General features: G+C 51.0%; 1 protein-coding gene across 5 annotated transcripts in view; it reads left to right on the forward strand.

Moving 5' to 3' along the window:
• The window catches only part of GRIK4 (glutamate ionotropic receptor kainate type subunit 4), a 459,028-nt gene that overhangs the window by 43,917 nt on the left and 397,919 nt on the right, over positions 1-17,192 (forward strand). The window contains exon 1 of one of the 5 annotated variants that reach the window (XM_084976372.1): positions 4,998-5,182. The exons of the other annotated variants lie outside the window; for them this stretch is intronic. The gene's annotated coding sequence lies outside the window, so the exon portion shown is untranslated. Of the gene's footprint in view, positions 1-4,997; positions 5,183-17,192 lie in introns of those variants that run through there. 5 annotated transcript variants of the gene reach the window in all.

Consider the following 17,192-nt stretch of genomic DNA (forward strand, 5'->3'; position numbering starts at 1 on the left):
TTGACCACTTGTTTACAGTTTCTCAGCCTCTCTGCTGTCTGGGTGACGGGAGCACCCAGCCAAGACAATCTGAATTAATTTTGCAAGTAAAATTTAATCAGACGACCTATCAAGCGCTTCACTAAATCAAGACATATTACATCTCGTGTGCGCCCTGAGCCCATTCATCATGTAAGTCAGCCCCTGAAATGCCAGGCAGGCTCAGGGCAAGAAGGAAGAGCGTTCTTGTCTGAAGTCAGAAGCCGTCTTCCTTGTCCCCAGATTTGCCACCTGAGAGGCCTCTTCTCTGCTTGTCTGCTGGTGATAACATCAAGAAGGCATTGTTGGCAGTCTCAGAGTCAGGGTCAGATGCACCTGAAACAGTCTCTGCTTTGAAACTTATTAGCTGTGCAACTCTGAGCAATTTACCTAACCTCTCTGAGCCTCAGTTTTCTTATGTGTAAAATGGAAATGCTGTCCTTCTTAGAGGGCTTTATGAGGTGAAATGAGAGAAACCTATGTGAAGGGTCTGTATTATAGTAAATGTTCCCTAAATGTTAGTTCCTGCTCCCCGCCCCCCATGAAGGAAGTTAAAAAGCCCATGGGTGTTTTGGGTTCAGCCATGCTGATGTAGTGGCATTTAGACAGAACATCTAGGATAGGAAATTAGCAAGCAAGTAGATTTTATATATAAGGAACAGTTGAATGAATCTAGTTGAACGAGGGAAATGGCTTCAGGGGACATTTTAAGTTCACATAAAAAGAAAGTGGGCAGGGAGTTCTCATGGTGGCTCAGGGGATTAAGAACCTGACTAGTGTCCATGAGGGTGTGGGTTCATTCCCTGGCCTCATTCAGTGGCGTAGGTCACAGATGTGGCTCAGATCTGGTGTTGCTGTGGGCTGTGGTGTAGACCTAGCCTGGGAACTTCCAATATGCTGCAGGTGCATCCTTGGGCACCAGTGGCCATGGGACTGTCATCTCCGGTTGGGTGCTTATCTGTGCTGGCCCATGAGCAGAGAGGGCCAGACAGAATCTTTTTGTCCACCAGGGGCCCCCGGGCCTGCTGGGCTGTGGTCCTTAATTACTGCATTACTTACTGAATGTAACTTCTTTAAGCACCAAAAACTTAAAAATATATATTTTGGCCACTTAATGAAATATCCCCATCCCAATGGACAAAGGAAAAATAGCAGCAGCATGCATGCTTTCTTAACCAGTGTACTCAGAACACGATTAGATCAGTTTTGTATCACTCAGGGTTGTTGTAAATGTTAACTACTACGCCATGTGCTGCTGAACCAATAGCCCAGGGCTGGTGGGATGTTCTGTTTTCCGCACAGCTGACCTTCTTGCGTTCCTCATCCACTTCCTGTGCTTTCCCCCCTCTCCCACTTCATTGGTTGCCTCTTCTTACCTTTTTTATTGCCAGCTTGCCTGCCTCCCTGCTCCTCTTCCCTGTTCAGCACTCAGTCTGAATAAACTCTCTTGGCATTAGGCTTAGAGTGGAGCCCGGGAGCATCTCACCTTTTCGTTCTGAGGATCCGAGAGGCTCTCTCCTGTTCCTTCTGAGCCCCTTTTCCTTCCTTGTCTCAGTAGAGTTGAGGCCCCTAGCTGGCTGGTGCTACAGGACCGTCTGGGTCGACGCAGCATTGTTTGCATATGTGCCCACCTTTCCAGCTAGATTTTCAGATCGTGGTTGACAAGGGACCTGACTTTACATCTGTTATGCCTGTGACCGTGCTCCATGTATATAGCAGGGTCCCCGCCCATATGGACACATTGCAGTTATTGATGAATGTACTTAATGAGATAAGGAATTAAATTGAATAGTTAGTTCCATTGCAAACAGAAATAGTTTTACCACTAGAAAGAAAGAGAGCATTTCCATCATGTATACAAAAGAGACAGTTTGCTAGTGGATAAGAGTTAGGGATATTTGTGTTCTAGTTGGGTGATCTTATTCCATGCCTCAGTTTCCTCATCTGAAAAATGGGATAATTGTGGTGGCTACCTCATAGGGTTGTGAAGATTAAAGGAAGTCCTGGCTATTAAAATTGCTTGACACAATACCTGGCCTGTAATAAGCACTTGCTGATGTTAATAATGATAATAAAAAAGCTTTGATGTTGAATTTGGTGCTTCTGGTGGGGATGGTGTGTGAGCTTGGTGGGGTTTTGTGTACAGGCTCTTCCTTTCTGCCCAGGATTTCCTCCTCCACCTTCCCCTCTTCCATGCCTCTGGGAAGATCTCTCTATTTGGCCTCAGTTCTAGATGGATATTAATGCAGAAATGTTAGGTCTGGAGATTTCCACAGCCTTTGAATAATAGACATTTGGAAAATTAAATATTTCTGTCAAGTGTGCCATAAATCTTGGCTGTTTAGGAAGGTGAGAAATTAAAATTGCAAACCAGCCAGGGAGGGAGCCAGCAGTCAGGCTCCCTGGGGGGGGGGGGGGTCTCAGGGTGAGGGGGTGTGGAGCCAGGGGCCTCAGCCTGGGTGCGGGAAGAGGAGCAGCAGGCCCTGGGCTGCCAGGGGGCCGGGAGAAGGCTGGTGATGCAGGTCATCAGCTCGGCCCACTTTGAAGTTCCGAAGGTTTTGATGGAGGCTTCCCTCTCTGTGTTCTAGATCTGATCAGGCTGGCGCCTGCTGGGCTTCCAGCCTTTTTCTCTCTTCTTTCCCTCCTCTTTTGGCTTTTCTCCCCCCACCCCCACTATTTTCTCAGTGCTGATAGTTCCCAGCACCGCTGGAGAGCCTGTTCTGGCACCCCACCCCCCAAACGCTGTGGCAGGGTGTCCCACATAGAAGTGGTCTCCCAGACCACGTGGGCAGGGGCAGCCCCATGTCTGCGGGGGGTCAGGAACCGGCAGGCAAGCATGTAGAACATGGTAGTCCCCACAGCTCCCTCTGTCCTCCCTTGAGCCCCAAGGTGACTCAGAGATAGGCACCCACCTTCAGCCCGGTGCGTGCTTCTCCCTCCTGCCTTCTCACCCATTCACGAATCCAGGTGTGACTCTTGCCTGCTACTCTAGATACATCTGATTGGCATGTCAACTGGTCACCATTTCTTTGGTGAAACAGGCTGCAGACACATGGAGGCCTATCTGGGGGAGATGGGCCAGAGGTGAGGAGACTCAGAACCATGTTATGTTCTTGCTTTCACGCATTCGTTCGCTCAGCCACTGTGAGTAGACAGCTAAAATGTGTCAGATGTGCTGGACGCCAAAAAGATACAAATAATAGAGTTTATGTCCCCTCGTGTCCAGCATTGTGCTAAATCCTTTAGACACATTAATTCATTTAACCCTAAGAGCCATTATTATCCACTTAAATAAATGATTCGGAGAAATTAAGTGGCCATCCCAGATGGAAGAGCTGAGAATCAGACCCACATCTGAGGTTCAGTCACTTTGAATCACTTGCTCATAAGCCTTGCTAAAGAGTTGAGGGAGCCAGGCCTTGCCCCCGAGAAGCTCACAGTCTACTTGGAGGGCAGATGAATATATTTGACAGGGGGAACTCAGCAAGGAACCAGGGAGGGCTTCCTGGAGGAGGTGATGCCTGAGCTGAATCTCAAAGGATGTACAGAGCCCGTTGGGAGAAGGGAAGAATGGGAGTTCAAGTGTTATGAGGCTGGGGGAAGAGCTTCAACAAGCACTCAGAAGTGAGTGAGGACTTGTGTTTGAGTCATAACTAGGCTGGAGCCAAGGTATAAGGGGAGAAGCCAGGATGGATTGTGAGAAAGAAGCAGGGATCAGATTGTGAAGGGCCTTATAAGTCAGACTAAAGGAACCAGAAAGCCACTGTGGGGATTTCCATAAAAGGGTACAGGTTGAGATCCTCTGGGTAGCTGGACAAGGAGGCAGAAAAGCCATTAGGCCGCTGCGGACCTGAGTGTGAAAAATGCTTGGCTTAAACTAAGGTCTGCAAGTGGGCAAATCTGAAAGACTCTCTAGATGGGAGAACGGACAGGACTCCTTGTTGATTGCATCTGGGGAGTGCCATTTGTCGAGAAGGGTGGAGCCAGGGCTGGGGGATCAGAGTGGGCAACCAGTCCCCAGATATGTGTGGCCTGCCTGCTTGTTGGCAGTGGGAATCTGCACCGTGGACACAGGCCCTGTTCTGGCCTCACGTGGATAAAGTGGATGCATCATGACCACTGAGCTGTGGGAGGCATGTGACTATTGAGATGTCAGTCATGCAGGCAGGGGCCCAGCTGGCCCAGCTCCCGGGAACTGGGCTGGGGAAGTGTGCCTCCCCACCCCTCCTCCCTTCAGGCACAACCTCTTCTTTGTCGGTTACAAAGGAAGTAGACTGTGTATTAGACATATGGACAGTGTCTATTATTGTCCTCTTTTCCTGTGTGGCCTAAGGATTGCTTGGCCAGTAAGCACTGCTTTTGGACCTGGTGTCTCCTCGGATACCAGCACATGGCCGTTTGGAAGGCAGATGCCATGAAGCCCTCAGTCTAGCTTTGGGACAGGAGCTGTGAGATCCCAGGGGGTGCTTCCAGGCTTGCCCATACTCCAGTTTCTCTGGGCTCTAGGGAACAACTTCTGAAGCCTGGGTGACCTCGGTGCTCAAGGAGAAGCTTGTAAAAGGAGATAGGACAATCCTTATATTTTTAAGACCCTGGGAGGAAAGCAGGGTGGATGGCAACCTTAACTTTCTGGAGCAAAATGTAAAGTTCTGAAAACTGAGGACCAAAGCTAAGTTCAGTCTTGGCCATGCTCGGCCAAAGGCTCAGGGAGAGCAACAGCGCTGTCTTTGCTTTGTGAGTGAGATGGGGCCCTGGCTTTGAGTTTAGCAGACCCAAGCACTTCCAGAGCTCTGTCCTCTGGTCCTCCCCCATCCAAGGAAACTAACTAGACAGGGTTCCTGGTTCTGAACTCCTCTCCACCCTTCAGCAAAGCCCACCTGTTGTTCAAACAGACATGAATCCTCATCTGCTTTCTCTCTGGCTGTTTGTGCCAGTTCTGGTACCTACTGCACCTGGGGTGGGTTATGGCGCCCAGGCCTGCCACAAGCACAGCCACCGTCCAGTGTGACTCCCCACTGACTCCTGGAGCTCTCACTTTATCCATCACGGACTAGATGCTGCAGGTGTCTAGTGAATGTAATACAAGCTCCCAGAGAGCCTTTTAAAGGCGGCGCGGTGGGGGGGCGGCGGCAGGGGGCAGGATCGCGAGAGGGCGTGAGGAGTGGTAAGTTGGGGTGAGGGATGAGATGCTCACGAGGAATGGATTGTGGGCCTGGGCACGGATGGCGGCCGGCCGCGGCGGCGGCGGCGGCGGCGGCGGCGGCCGCCGCGAGCCCTGGCGCCCCCGCCTCGCTCCCCTCCCCACGTGTGCGCTCGGCCTTCGTTACTCTGGCAACTCGCCCTGCTCAAACGGCAGCAGGCAGCTGAATCCAGCCCCTTGTTACGGGGGAAAATGCTCTCATTGAAGCGCCAGAGCGGAGCTTCTGCCTTTTATTGCAACCGGCGCCACCGGCTTCCATTTGTAAACTTATTAGTGTGCGCGCGCGGGGAGAGGGCCGGGGAATCCGGGCCGTCGCGCCGGGGGACAGCAGAGGCGACGGCCGCCGCATGCTAATCAGGGGGGCAGGCTGAGCCTAGGGGAGGCCAGGGGCCCGCTCCGCCACAAGCGCCCCCGCCCCGGCGTTGACCTTGGTCTGGCCTGCTCCGAGTCCCCGACTTTGCGCAGGGAGTGGGGTCGAAGCGCACGGATGGAAAAGGTCTTAGGACCCAGAGAGGGGACAGGTGTCTTCTGGGGGAGAACCCCCCTCCCCGCACGAGGACAGGGCCGGCTCCCTGCCCTGATGTGGGGGCGCCCTAGCCCCCGTCCCTGGGCTTCCTTCAGCCACAGTCAGCCGGCGGCTGCCCACCCCGGGAGGGCAGGCCGCCTGCGCCCGGAATGATAACGCGCCCGCTCGCCCGCGCCTCCTTATTTTTAAAGGGCAGCGGCCCGGCTGCTGTGGCAGGTAATTAGCTGGACAGATGGGGACGAGCGCGGAGGTAGATGTTCCCAGTGAAGACAGGAGCCCTTCTCCCTGCCTCGCTCCCTAAAGGCTCCCGAGTGGGATGACGAACAAAGCGTGGGCCTTCCGGAAGCGGGCTGCTTTGGACCCATCTCAGGACTTTGCACAAGGGCAGCTCTTTGTTTATGGCTCCTTTTTCTCTTTCCATTTCCTTTTCCCCACACCTCCTCCCCTTTTCCGGTTATCTGCTTCTCTGGGGAGGGGGCGGGGCGAGGGGGTCCAGACTAACCGCCCACCTCCCAATCCCGGGTTATTCTGTTGGGGACCCTTTGCCAGATAGGCTGTCACACACATCAGGCCGGAGGCAGTGATGCTGGGGGCAGTCGTGGGAGGACGGTCTGCGGAGCCCACGTCATCCAGCCCAGGGGGAGGACGCTGGGCTGGGCTCCTGCCTGTGGGCGCAGAGCAGGGCTTTGCCTGCCTTGTGGCCACCAGCTGCTGACCTCATTAGGGCTCCCATCATGGAGGCGCCCGCAGGTGAAGGTCCATAAGAACCAGAGCTAAGTGGCTGCAAAGATATTGACAGCCTCCCTGGAAACTGGCTTTCCAATGAGCTGCTGCATCCCCTCCTGCTTTAATTAGCAGAAGGGAGCAGGACAAGTAGTTACAACTGCAGGGAAAACGATAAAAGATGGCTTTGTATTAGTGTGGCAAATTTTATTAAACCGAGAGAAAGGGTAACTGAAACATGACAGCCTGTGTGTGTAGTGCCTCCTGAATTTGTAATAACCCAATCTTGTTCTGAATCATCCCTGCGTTGGCAAGGGGAATATAAAGCATTTAACAGATCCAATATTGTAAGAGGTACAACAGAGGACTGAGTGGGGAGGGACAGGTAGGGGAAAAGGGTCTTCAACCCAGGGCAGCGCTCAGTGGTTAATGAGCAGAAATACAGGATCTGCTTAAGGCTTTGTCTCCTTAATTACTCTCCCTCCCTGCTCCTTTTCCCTTACATCTCAGTCTTTCCATTTATAATTCGGAGGTAGTATCTGGCCACAAAAGAGAACTTAACTAATAGCAATTAGTTGGTAGGGAATGGACAAAGCCACCTTTTTCCAAAAGGGAGGAACAGGGGAGATGGGAAACCCAGGAGGAAGAGCTGAGCTCTGTGGCTGTTCTGGGCTTGGGGATGCCTTTGGTACTTTAAACTGGAAGGCAGGGGGGTGATCCTATGTCTACTGTGCATTAGCTGTGGTGCCAGTAGCTGTTGTTATTTTGATGATAGAGATCTGAATGAGGGCCAGAGAGGTTAAGCCATATATCCAAGGTCTGATAGGTGGCAGCCTGCCTCTGTACTTTGGTCTTTCAGACTCCAAAGCCTACGCTTTATCTATTACCCTCAGCCTCAGATTTTAGTTGACAAATGAAAAGGGAAAAAAAAATTCTTCATTTGAAGAGACCTTTTAGTGAGGAAATGTAGCATTCAAGTTCCAAGGGATTTCAAGAGATCTTCTGATCGAGGTAAGATATTATCTCCTCTGCTTTTCAGAGGAAGCGACTGGGGCCCAGAGATGTTAGGCCACCTGTCCAGGGTGGTCCAGCCAGGTTCATTTGTTTTTTTTTTTTTGAAGACCTTATTTTAAGAGCAGTTTAGTTCACAAATTGAGAGGAAGGAATAGAGATTTCTCATGTCCCCCCTCCCTCCCACTCCCACACATGTACGGCTCCCCCATTAGCAGCATCACGAACTGGAATGGTCCATTCGTTACTAAGGATGGGCTTACGCTGGTACATCATAATTGCCCATAGATCCATGGTTTACCCAAGGGTTTACTCTTGGTGCTGTACATTCAGTGGGTTTGGATACCTGTATAATGCCATGTATCCATCATTATTGCATCGTACAGCACAGTTTCACTGTCCTAAGAATCCTCTGTGCTCTGCCTATTCATCTCTTCCCCTCTCTACCCCTGGAAACCACTGACCTTTTTATCATCTCCATAATTTTGCTTTTTTAGCTTCCATTTTCTGAACGGAGATGATGGAGTTAAGTGTATTCATAGCTGGTCGGGCAGCTAGTGGATTGATGTCAACTAGGAGGGCGTGTCTAGGAAGTTTCTGTGTCTAGGAAGTTTCTGCATCAGGACTTGGTCCTTGTTCTTACCCATTTCAGTTTTTTTGATGCGTTGATATTGGAGTTAAGACTCAAAAAGCTCTCAGCAGGATGGGAGAGGGGCTGGAGAGGGCATGTCTGCAGAGGCGGGCGGAACTACCATGTAGGACGGGACTTGTGGACACATGATTGAAGCCCATGCGTGCGGAGTGACCGGCCCGCACTTCCTGAGCAGAAGAGGCTGATGAAGTGATGGTCTCCGGGACAGAGACAGGGGCCCATATTCCCTTCCTAGACCCTTGTGCCTGGCCTTTGGTACTGGCGGGGTAGGGCGGGGAGCGGGGGGGGGGGTGCATCTGATGCCAACAGGAGGAGTTTCCTGTGTGGCTAGCATGTCACACTGTTGGGCTTTTCACAAGTCATCTGTCCCTTGACCCACCACAAGGCAGGTATGAACCCCAAACACCCCACATAGATAGTCGTCTAGCCCCATAAAATTTCCAAGGAAGACTTTGCAATCTCTTCAGGGGATGCAGTCAGACGTTGCTCACTTCCTTGCAGGGAGTCTGTTTCTCCTGGTCCAGCCTGCCTTCTCACCGCACCGTGCTCACTGGACGAAGGACGAACACCACCTTGTTCCCAGGCACTCTTCTTCGAGGCTGGCATTTAAGCCTCATCTCTCCTCTCACTCGAGTTCCTGCTGCCAGAAACTGAGCTTGGCCCTCCGAGGGTTTCACACCCCACTCAGGAGTGATTAACGTGCCCCCTCCCCAGTGTGGGGAGGAAATGAGTGAAGCACTTCTGTTCAAAAAAAGGAGACAAAAATATGTAATACAACCCCAGGCTCCAGTTTGGGTTTGCAAAGTGGAAAACAAAACAGAAACATTTCCCAGGTACTTTTATGTTATTGCCTCTATAATATGCCCAAAAATATTTTCCAAGTGATTCATCTACAATCCAATAAGAACAACGGCTGTTGCCATTTGTGTGAAAGGAGCAGAGGCGCATTAGTGAGCAATTTTATTTTATGGAGGGGAAATGGCACAGGTGTTTGGAGCCATTTGCCTGAGGCATCAAGGTCTGTGCCCAGGGTGTCTGCAGCTCCGGGAGGGGCAGCCGGCACCCCTGCAGGTGGGAGAATAGACCAGCCGGCAACACCCATGGTGTCCGTGGGGAAGAGCTGCCTGTGGTGGAGGCTTTGAACTTCAGGGCACTGATCTCCTGCCACTCAAAGATCTCTTTGTAGTCTGTTTATTAAAAAAAAAAAAAATTAGTATTTGGAGTTCCTATTGTGGCGCAGTGGAAACGAATTGCGGGTTCGATCCTTGGCCTCACTCAGTGGGTTAAGGATCCAACATTGCTGTGAGCTGTGGTGTACTTTGCAGATGATGCTCCGATCCTGCATTGCTGTGGCTGTGGCATAGGCCGGTGGTTACAGCTCCAATTAGACTCCCAGCCTGGGAATCAACATATGCTGCAGGTGCGGCCCTAAAAAACAAAAAGACCAAAAAAAAAAAAAAATGGTGTTAACAAGACTAGTTCACATTTGTAGGGAGACTTTCTAGTTTACAGTGCTGCCTTTTCTCCATCGTGGTGTTGATCCTGATAACAGGATTGGAACAGATGCTGTCGTCCCCATTTTATAGATGAGAAAACTGAAGTTTTGAGATGTCTATTGCTTTGTGCAAGATCGAGGCTTCCCGTCCCTTGTCCTCCCAGGCCTGTATGTGGGTGTCTGCTTGTGAGTGTCAGGGATTTCGTGTCTGATTTTGTGTCTGATTTTTGTGTCTGATTTGAGTGAGGAGGTTTGGGCCTCCCTCAAGGGTCGTGCTGCCCAATGTCTGTCACTGAGAGGAGAGGAGGGTCTTTGGGAAACAGAAGCAGCCTGGAGGACCCCAGGGTGGCAGGGAGAATCTCTGGGCCCCACTCTTGTGAGTACAGACCTGGAAGAGGCCGGGTATTGGGAAGAGTGTTGGGGTCAGCGTAATGACTGAGACACCCCTCCCCCTCGACCAGGACAAAGTGAAGCTTAGGTGACAAGGGTCGGGGTAGAAAGAGCCTACTGCCTTGCCTCACTGTAGAGCCTCCCTTCATGGCCAACCACAGAGGATCAGGTTTGAGGGTTTTTTTTTTTCCTCTTTTCTTTTCAGGACCACATTTGCCGCATTTGAAATTTCTCAGGCTAGGGGTCGAATCGGAGCCAGAACCAGAAGCCAACGCCTTAGGCATAGCAACGCGGGGTCCTGAGCAGCATCTGTGACCTATGCCTGCCCACAACTTGCAGCAATGCCAGATCCTTAACCCACTGAGCAGGGCCAGGGGTCGAACCCACATCCTCGTGGAGGTTCTTAACCTGCTGAGCCACAATGGGAGCTCCGTAGTTTGAGAGGTTTTTTTTAAAGCTAATTGTTCACAATATGAGCATACTTAATGTTACTGAATCGTACACCTAAAACTGGTTACGAAGGTACATTTCAAGTTGTGTGTGTTTTACTACAGTTTAAAAAAAGAAAACTAGCTGGTTGTAATCATTGCTCATAGTTTATAAGTCAAATAATATTAAAAGGCTTATGACAGTAAACAGTATTTTTCTGCCCTAACTGCCCCCCCCACCCCACAGCCTCCCTTCTTAGAAACAATGGCTTTCAACTTTTTAGCTCTTTCTTCTGACACTTACCTATCTCCACAGTTCTAAATAATATGTCTGTATTGTTAAAGTTTAATGCGGTGACTGTATTATCTATTGACTATTTATGGCAGAGAGGATCTAGTTCTCTCACTGCTGTCCTCTGATTCTTACGCCTCTGATTCTTATTCATGTATAGTGAATACACCGTGTATGTAATTTATATAGAGTGTATTCAAATTTTAGTTAAATCGGTGTTCAGGATTTACAGTGTTATGCCTGTGTTATTCATAACTGTTATACTACGATTGTGTTTTCTTTCTGATGTTAATAACTGCCTTGTTTTGCTTAATCTTTTTACTTTAATTTTCTTCATATTTTCTTCAGTAGTCTTTCAGAGTAATTTTCCTCAAGGTTGGTCTTATCAAGCGATAAATCTGTTCCAGCAGGTGTCTTGGAGCTTCTGCTCCTGGACCCTTTTCTTCTGTCTGGACAGCTGGCTCCCAGGCCTATGGCCGCATTATTCTGGGCATTCTCTTTGCCCTTCCGTGATTTATTACATTCCCTGTTGTCTAGGATCTTGCATCTTCTTTTTTTGGTTTGCTCCCTTGTTTTGATGGAGCACATTCTCCAGGAGTTTTCTCAGGTTCCAAAGATGTGTAGTGGCCCAGGGCATGGTAACGGCAGTGCTCGGGTTGGCGCCGCACACTCTAGGCTGGTGCCTTCTGCACCTGGTACACTGCAGTCCCCTCTGCCCTGGGTGGGAGCTCCTGTTTTCTGTAGCCCACACCATCCTTTTTTTCATTCCTTCGTCTTGCTGGAGGAGTTTGAGTTTTAGGACGTCCCTCCCACATGTCACACTAGTAGGTGGCAGAACTGTGACTTGGACCCGGATCTGCTGGCTCAAGTCTGAGCTGTGATCCACATGCCTCCTGCCATGGCCCGGACCAGCGCTCCTGGCCTCCTCTGGCCTCAGCCTTGCCTCGCCTCGCCTCCTCTTCCTCCCCAGTCAGCCCCACTCTTGATACCCGTCTTTCCATCACCCTTGGCTGGGCTCCGTCCAGGACCCAGTCTCCCAGAGGAAACCCCAGGGTCTGTGCGGTGACCTGGGCATTTTCTCCCTTTTTGGGTGGCCCATGGACTTTGGTGGCAGGGAATATGGTTTGTCAGGATCGAGGCCATCACCTGCTTCTTGCTTTGCCCATCACGCAGCTCTGCTCATGCCCCTCCTTTTAATGTAACGGTGGCCGATTTACAAAATTGTGTTAGTTTCAGGCATACAGCTTCAGGTTCTTTTGCATTATATAGGTTATTACAAGATATTGAATATCATTCCCTGTGCTGGACAGTGCATCCTTGTTGCTGATGTGTTTCATATCTGGTGGTGTCTATCTGTTCATCCCATACCCCGAATGTATCCCGCCCCCTTGCTCCTGCCCCTTTGATTGGCTGGAAGTCAGTGGCGGACTCCTCTCCTACAACAGGCCTAATAGCCTCTGCCTGGAAAGCTTCAGGCCTGAGTCTCGCAGGTGAAGGAGTAGAGCGTGGAGGAGAGAGTCAGGCCCCTCTGAAGTCCCCTGGGCCTCAGTAGGTGAGCGCGTGTTAAGATGGTGACCAGGGCGGGAGAGCCTGTCCCCTTGGCCGGCTGTGCCCAGGAGGACTTGCCTGGCCTGCTTGAAGGAGGCTGCCCGCTCCTTACCAGGTTCCTGCTGTCCCTCCGTCAGTCCCCTCCTAGAGCATTGCCTTTCGGGAAAGTTTCCAGGCGGAGGGGAAGCAAGATGGCAGTTCATGCCCGAAGTCCTGCATAAATAAAATCCACAGATAAACCCTGGGCCCGGCTCTCACCATCAGTTTCAATCTTTCTTCCTCACAAAACCATTCCCAGAGCTGCTGAACGAAACGTGACTGAATGATTTGTGTCTTCTCCCTTTTCATTCCCTCTGCTTCCTGCTTCTGCTTCTGATGGAGGTACAAATTAGCGATGAAATGACCCAAGTAAGGCCATTAAGTATCCTGCAAGAAGATGGAAAAGCAAGAGGCTTCCCTAGTCCATAAATTAGATGATCGGGCTCAGTGCCATTGAAGGTGACTGTTTACTCATTCATTCATTCATTCATTGACTCGGTAGTCTTTTATTGATCTAATAAACTTCTAGGCTCTGGGGTTCTAAAAGCCCAGCATCCTTCAATGTGGGGTATTTAAAGTATATTTAAAGCAAACTGACCTCTTATGGATTTTAATCACCCCAGGGTCACGAATCTTTGGTAGGTTTTGCCCACTTCGTATGGCTTGGGGTCCACGAGGTCCAAGGCTTGGGCTGAAGGACAGGCAATGGCTCAGAGCACGAGCCCCATAAATGTTTGTTGTTGACGACGGTGGGGCTTGATCAATAAAGCTAATACTGCCATTGTCATCAGGGAATAAATCTGCACTCGTGTGTGAGAATTTCCCCTTGTATGTGCTTCTAAGGATGCTCAATCAGACTCCTTATGGTTTCCAAGAGCTGGAGCATGATAAAAAAAGGCCTTGGCAATTTACTGCTGAGGAGACGTTGAGCAGAAAACAAGTAGTCACAGAGTCACTCCAGGCCTCCTTGCCTAGCCACCCCCACCTATACCACCCCACAGCTGCCAGGGACCCTGGGCCCCCGCTCAGCGCTCCTCACCTCTTGCTTGCTGGGCTGTTGGTGTCCAGCTCAAATCCCGTCTCCTTGGATGGAGGAGGAGGTGCACTTGGGGATAGAAAGTCAGAATTAGAACACATGGGACTCAGGGTGGCCACGAGCAAGTATGTAGGAGGGCAAACCAGGAATGCAAAAGGACGGGGGTGGAGGCAGCGGGCCCAGGGCTTGGGGCTCAGGACTCTCTCCTAGCCCCTTATATCTGGAGGTGGCCTCCATTGACAGCTAAGCCCACACTCTCACCCTGGCTGCCCACATCCTAGGGGCCCAGACAGAAGGTGGCTGATGGCCAGCTAATGGCCAGGCCTTGGGGCTGCTGCTGACTCATCTCCCCTGGCTCATGGGCTGGGAGCTGCCATCCTGGGAGGGCCTTACAGTCCTGAGAACATCTCCTGACAGAGCCTCTGGCTTCCAAGGCCAATGCTAATGCCTCTGGGATAGTCTGCGCTGGGAGACTTAGTCTTTTGTGTTTCTCTCCGCCCTCATGCCCAAATCATGCCCCAGCACCTGCCAGGTGTGTAGGAGGGGGCTCCATAGACGCTGCTTGAATTGAGTGGTGGGCCACACTGCGTGACTGTGCCTGAATGAGCAGGGAACAGTGATGGGAACAGCATCTGAGACTAAGCCTCTGGGAAGGATGGATCACTGTGGTTAGAAGTCTTCTACCGAAGAAGCCATGATGGAGACATGCTAATAATAAGAGCAGTGGTAGTAACGGCACAGACTTAAGGTGCGCGTGCCAGGCAGGGGGCCTGGTGGAACACCTGAGGTACGTGATCTGCTTAATTCTCACAACAGCCCTTTGAGGCACGTGTTATGACTCCCATTTTACGTGAGAATGAGAAGACACCTGGCTTTTTGCTATGCCTCCCTCCAGTCTCAGTTTGAACATCTCTTCCAGCTGTAACCCTCTATCTCCCTATTGCTGCATTTCTTTATCTTCCTGGCGGTTTGTTCTCTGGGACTGTGGGCTCTGTCTTGCTCATGTGGCGCCCTGGTGCCTGGCACGTAGGTGGGATGGTGTAGGCGCTCCAGGGATGTGTTTGAATGAATGAGTGGACACATCTGAGAGCATCACTTACTCCACCAGTCTACAGAGAGAGGAGGCTCTACGTTGCCTTGCAGCCCATGGAGCAGACCTGGATAGGTGTTTTCTGAGCGCCTACTGTGTTTATTGAGCACCTGCTCTGTATCCAGGTCTACACTGAGTAACAGGGAAGGGGTCCATGACCTCAAGGAGTTTCCAGTTTCTTCTGCAGAGAAATCCCTTCACTTGAATTTCTTCTAAAGCTCTCCTGTGCTTTTGATCAGTCACTCCTGCTTTGCCCCCAGGAGTTTTGGGAAGGGGCGAACAGGCACCATGCTCGGTAGCCTTCTCGACTTCAGAGGGCCCTGCCATGCCCAGCTTCCCTCAGGTGGACCAGTTGGGATGATTCAGTTACGCACATTCATGCTGGGATCTTTTGCTCCCTGCATTTGGGGACATGAAGGTTTTTGCAAATTCTAGAGAGCGTGAGTTTTCCGCGCAGCCTGTGGTGGGCTGAGGGTGCAGGCTGGTGCTGATGTCTTTCCACTTACCATCTCACAGCCCTCCTCCCCTCTCCCTGCCCGGCCACTGCCTTTTACCTGATTGAATTTTCACACCTTATTCAGTGGCTCCTCATGAAACTCATCTGCATCTCTTCTGTCTGGCATTGGGTCTTCCCACCATCTCCAGGCCTTTCTGTCCTCTGGGGCATTTTTACAGGAAAAGCAAAGGGTTTTCTTTTCTTTTGGGGGGAGAGGTGTTGCACTGTGGCATGTGAAAGTTCCTGGGCCAGGGTTCGAACCCATGCCACAGTTACTACAACCTGAGCCGCAGCAGTGACAGCGCTGGAGCCTTAACTCGCTGAGCCATTAGGGAGCTCCTGCAAAGGGTTTTCTGAAGGACTTGCGCTCTTGAGAGCATGAACGTATGCTTGGGGCATGTGTGTCACACACCTAGCCAGGCATGACAGTGTACGCAACTCCTACTCTTGCCTCTGCCATCCTCCCTCCAGAAACCTCAGCCTCTCTGACCTCCTATGGGCACCCTGCCGATTATAGCAGAATGAGGTGTGGGCATCCAGCACCCTCAGCCCTTCACCTGGCTCTTCTGAACCAAGCAGAAGAAGCTGTGGAGGGGGGCTGTGAGGATCGGCTCAGAGGCGGTCCAGATCGCATCCTGCTGCAGCTGGAAGATGCGGTCCCCTCTTCATTTTCTGGGAGGCGACCATAGGAAAACAGTATGAATGGCCATAATTTACTGGGCTCCTGGGTAAATTTGTATTTCATTCTGATTATTGAATGTGTCTCCTAATTGCAGCTATAAAAAGGAATAGTCCATCTTCCCCATGAAAGCCTGGTGCTGGCTGATTGTTGTTTAATTAGTTGATGCCAGTGGTCGAGGGGTGAGTTTGGAATTACAATTACAACTCCTATTATTTCAGGGAGATTGCTGAATTAATTAGTGGGACAATAGGATTCCTCATTGTTGACATCTTAAGAATCCACAATAATAACTTGAAAATGGGTTGTGATAATGGGAGTTGGTAATGGATTTGTCTTCTCTGCTGGGCGGGGCTGGACTTGAGGAGGACCGAAGTCCAACCCTTTTTTCTACTCCTCTCCTGGGCGGGGTGGGGTGGTGCTGGGAGTGTGGAGAGGTCAGTGCTCTTGGCCTGTGCTTTCTGACCGGCCAGGGATGGTGGAGGAAGCAGGGAGGGATCACACACTTGTGTGATATGTGACAGCTTTCTGATGACCTGGCCAGGTGGAGACCAAAAGTTGCATGAAATGAGTGAATAAAGAGAGGAAGGAAAGTGTCCAGCCAAGAATACTCTGGGTTTAATTCAAGGTCATTGAGAAGGAACCCTGCTTACAGCTCTGATGGTTATGGACAACCCCTCTGGCCAGGGGCAAGTAGCAGTGCCTCCCAAGAGGTAGGCCCAAGTGACAACAAGGTCGAGGTCATGCAAGGAGCTCTTGGAGGTGATCGGATGTATCCTCATAAGCCTCTATTCCTAAGGTGCCTCTGGGACCACCAGTCTGTGCTGGGCCAGTGATGAGGCTGGCTGCTGTTTGGCCTGGGTGACCTCCAGCCTTCTGCTCAAGGTCTGCCCTTAGCTCCTGCTAGGTGTCCAGACTGCCTGTGTTGGGGGTGGGGGGAGCTGGAAGCATCCTGCTTCCTCTCCCCTAAGCTTGCCCTCTCCTCTCTTTCTTGTCATCCTTCCCCTCTCCCCAGGAGCCACCAGAAGCATCTTCACTCTGGATATAAAAGAGAAATATTGCACTTTAGCTTCAGCAAGAGAGGTGATAATGAGAATATAGGAGAAACTGTTTATCCAGGTAGTTAATATTTGAATAATCCTGAAGGTCATGTGGCGTCTTCCTTTCAAAGCGCCATTTCTGCCCTGGCCGCGGCTGTATATGGAAAGTGGGGCAGGGTGCAGCTCTGTCCTGAATTCTGCACCTGGTGGAGGTGGAGCCAGTTGGTTTCTGTAGCCTCAAGACAGGAGCAGACGCCTGGGATAGAGGGGGCTGGGTAGGCCTTCGGGTGGTGGGTAGGCTGTGGCCTGAGAGGAGAGAGGGAGGGTCGGGGTGCCGTGAAGCACAGAATGGGGTGATGGAAAGCTCTTGGTTTAGAAAGACCTTCTTACTTCTGGTTCTGAAGACAGCTGCCCAATGAATAAGGTTGGGACCCCATTCACGACACTATCTCTTGGGTGTTTGCCTCCCCCATTTCCCAAACAGCACCCCACCCTGATTTTCCAGGGCTAGGTGTCCTCCAGGGGACAA

Source organism: Sus scrofa, chromosome 9, assembly GCF_054392235.1.
Source record: "Sus scrofa isolate SSC_HxYL_T2T_F1_AM1 chromosome 9, Sscrofa_HxYL_maternal_Yorkshire_Landrace_v2.0, whole genome shotgun sequence".
In the NCBI taxonomy this organism is placed as follows: domain Eukaryota; kingdom Metazoa; phylum Chordata; class Mammalia; order Artiodactyla; family Suidae; genus Sus; species Sus scrofa.